Consider the following 4,281-nt stretch of genomic DNA (forward strand, 5'->3'; position numbering starts at 1 on the left):
GATTAAAGCTATATTGGAAATGCCTCCCCCTAAAACCTTGAAATAGCTACGTTCCTTCCAGGGGAAGTTGGCATATCTGAGACGCTTTATTTCTAACCTCTCAGTTAAGTGTCGGCCTTTCTCGGCGTTAATTAAAAAAGGGCACCAAATTTATTTGGGAAAAGAAATGCCAGCGGGCCTTTGAGGACGTCAAATAATATTTAATGACACCTCCTTTCTTAGTAGCCCCCATCCTAGAGAAACCTCTGATACTTTATACCGCGTCCTTAGATGACTCTCTTGGAGCCCTTATAGCCCAAGTCAATGAGGAGGGTAAAGAAAATGTGCTCTACTACTTGAGTCATCGTCTAATACCGACGGAGATAAGGAATCAACCTATTGAGAAGCATTATCTGGCGTTACTTTTTGTCGCTCAAAAGCTTAGACTTTACATGCTTTCTCATAAGAAAATAAGGAATCCACCTATAGAGAAGCATTGTCTAGCGTTACTTTTTGCCGCTCAAAATCCTAGACTTTACATGCTTTCTCATAAGATTACCCTAATCTTGAAAGTTAATCCATTGCAATATTTGATGACTCGACCAACACTCTCTGGACGTTTAGGAAGATGGTCATTGATCTTACTGCAATTTGATATAACTTTTTTTCCCCTCCGTGCTATTAAGGGACAAATACTTAAGGGACAAATACTAGCACAAATACTAGCAGACTTTCTTGCTGCACACCCATTGTCAGCTGGGTCCTCTCTCAACGACAAGTTGCTAGATGAGTAAATACTACAAATGGAATTTGCACAGCGCTGGGAAATGTACTTGTACTTCGATGGAGCTTTGTCAGCCAGGAATTAGGAAAGACAAAGGATCAGACACAGTTATATCAGGCAAAGCAGGGATTAGTTTTATATTTATTGCTACAGATAAGGGTATGTTGAGGTTCTCATACCACCCGACGGAGCCGTGCACCAACAATGAAGTAGAATACGAAGCTTTAATCACCGTATTGGAATTGGAAATCTCAATGAATATACAAATATTGCCATTTACGGCGACTCTCAACTTTTCATCCAGCAAGTCACCGGACAATACAGAATTTTGAAACCAATATTAGCAAAGTACCATCAGTACACAATAAAGCTCCTAGAGCAGATTCCTGAGGTGACTTTCTATTGGATTCCTCAGGGAGATAATCTCCATACCAACGCTCTAGCAAAACTCACTAAGAAAATGACATATCCCCCGGGGGATGCCATCGAAGTCACGGTGCAAGGAAGACGAGTCGGATTGGCGCAAGCTATTAATAGAATATTTGTATACTGGAAAACTGCCAGAAGATAAGTCTGAGGCCCACCACATCACAAGGGCTATGTCTTACGCCCTGATGGGAAACGTTCTCTACAGAAGATCATTTGAAAAAAATGTGGCTACGGTGTTTGAGCAAATCTGAGGCACAAAATATTGTTAAATAGGTACATGTTGGATTGTGTGGCGCTCACCAGTCAGGGCTGAAAATGAAAATGAAAATCAAAAGTCTCGGGTATTATTGGCTACAAATGATGTCCGATTGCATGGATTTAGCCAGAAGATGTCACCAATGCCAAGTGCATGGGGTGGTCTTACACCAGCCTCCAAATGTGCTACACCCAACAGTTGCCTCATGGCCGTTTGAGTGCTGGGGCATGGACATGATAGGTCTGATAGACCCTCCATCTTCCAAGGGACACAGGTTTATACTTGCCGCTACAGATTACTTCTAAAAATGGGCAGAGGCAGTATCATTACGTGAGGTTACGACACAACACGTCCTTCAATTTTTCAAAAGCCAAATCTTCTACTATTTTGGGGTACCACAAAGAATAATATCTGATAATGGGACAGCTTTTAAGAGTACAAAGATCAACGATTTTGTCAAAAGACATGGGATAGATCAACAATTTTGTCAAAAGACTCTTGAATTTACTATCCCAGAGCAAATGGTCTGGCTGAAGCTTTCAACAAGACACTGGTACAGATTTTGAAGAAAACACTGAATGAAAACAAAAGGGATTGGCACAGCAAACTATTAGAAGCCTTGTGGGCCTACCGGACAACTTTTCGGACTCGCACTCAGTATACGCTGTATGCACTTGTATACGAGGCCGGAGACATGCTGCCGCTAGAAATTCAAACACCATCTCTTAGAGTCACTGTTGCTAACCAACTCACGATGGAAGAAAGCGCAATACTCGGACTTGAAGAACTGGAGAGTTTCGAGGGAAAACAACTAGAAGCACAACAACATTTGGAGCTCTAACAGGCAAAGATGGTACAAGCCCATGACAAATCTGTCCGCCCAAGGACATTCAAAGTTGGTGACCTCGTGCTTGTGCTCAAAAGACCTATTCTTGTACGTCGCAAAATATGTGGAAAATTCGAGCCAGCTTGGGAGGGACCATTTGTCATTTAGAAGGTATATACAAAAGGAGCCTACCAATTAGTGGACTTTCGGGGTGAAAACCCCACCCCATGTTCTCGATAAATGGACGATACCTAAAAACGTATTACACAACCTGATGCTTCTTAATGCCGCTTGCCACTGCTTTCTTTGAAACTTTGAACCTTTGATTATTTTAGGGCTATCTAGGTGGCCAAATGTCTATAATCGGGTCCAAATTTTGTAATTCACCTCATTATAATGAAAATTTTGAGAAAATTTTTGAACTTCACACATTCTCTTTTCTACTTTCGAATTTAAATACCCTATTAAGTTAAACAAATCTCACACATAAAATGAATAATCCTCTTCACCAAAATAAACTAAAATTTACTTTAATAAATACTTTGTTTTGTTTTTGTTCGTGTCAAGCTTCGGCCCAAGCCCACTGTCGTTTTTTTTTCTGTCGTCTGCATAAAATGTCAGGACAGAGGCTGATCTTTTCCTTCAAGGATGGCTGGAACCTCGCACTGAATGAAGAGATAGTGCCGCAAGGAGGTGTCATAGATTTCAACGTGGATTTCAACCAGGTTGATATGGACTACAAGGGTCCTCTAATGGACGTAGTCAGTAGTAAAGAAAAGGAGGGACTGCCTTCACTGTTGAGGGTAACAACTCAGGACAATGCATTACGCAAAGGTAAAAATGTGATAGCGGAATAAGATCCGATAGAGGGGCCCAGCCGTCTGCTCTCAATGGTAGCTACTCCAGCAAGGGACCTGATAGCCACCCATAATGAACGATTACCGAATACTCCGCTACATAGGACGCAACACAGAAATGCCAGCCGAAAGAAACAGAGAGCCTTTCTGTGACAGTAACGTAAATGCCAAAGAGACGTGAGCAGTTTTCTTACCCCCATTCCTGAGGGACATATTTACGACCCAGATCTGAGAGAAACTTCTGCCAGTCTGCCCACTACAGATGAAGAGTCATGTTTTGTGAAAAAATCAGATGTGCTCCCAGTTCCAGATATCTTATGCAGGGGTTGCCCAACATTTAACGTTGACGTACCAGTCAGGACATCAGTCACGGGTGCATTTGTAACCAATATTACAACGTTTTGCATCTACAGCATTTCAGTACATTAGAAGAATACACTTTAAGTACCAACGAGTCTCAAACTCTAGAATTTGTGATAAATGAACCATATGTCCCGCTGAGGACGGATCAACACGAACCATGGAACCCAGGATCAGACATCCCACTAGAGGCTGAATCTCATGTTCCGGATCAACCAACACTAGTTTGGGTTCCTACAATAGCTCGAAGGAAGGAACGCCCGTGGCAGCTGCCAACTTCTGGTATGGTAGAATACTATAAGATAAGCAGATTAAATAAAAGAGAATTCGAGTTCTATGAAGAGGTTCAGGGAAATTTCTTCAATATATTGGAAGGTCTAGAGCTGTACACCAAGGTTTTCTCTGAGACTGACAAAAAGAGTATTCTGGACTGCATCTTCAATTTAAGAGATAGAGGTCAAGCGGGCCTTCCCATTAAGAGGACATATTCCGAACCAAATAAATGGATGAGGGGAAAGGGAAGAATCACCATCCAATGCGGCTGTTGCTACAACTTCACGAATGACAAACCGGGGAATCTGCATGGGATCCTTAGATACGACCAAGTGGATCTGTTGCCATCAATGATAAAATGGATGATCAAGAGAATGGTCAAGTGGAATATTCTACCTGCTACTTGCATTCCCAACAGTTGCATCATTAACATTTATGAAGAAGGTGACTGCATTCCCCCACACATCGACCATCATGATTTTGTGAGACCTTTCTGCACGGTCTCGTTCATGAGTAA

The sequence above is a fragment of the Phalaenopsis equestris genome, unplaced genomic scaffold, assembly GCF_001263595.1.
Source record: "Phalaenopsis equestris unplaced genomic scaffold, ASM126359v1 Scaffold000201, whole genome shotgun sequence".
In the NCBI taxonomy this organism is placed as follows: Eukaryota; Viridiplantae; Streptophyta; class Magnoliopsida; order Asparagales; family Orchidaceae; genus Phalaenopsis; species Phalaenopsis equestris.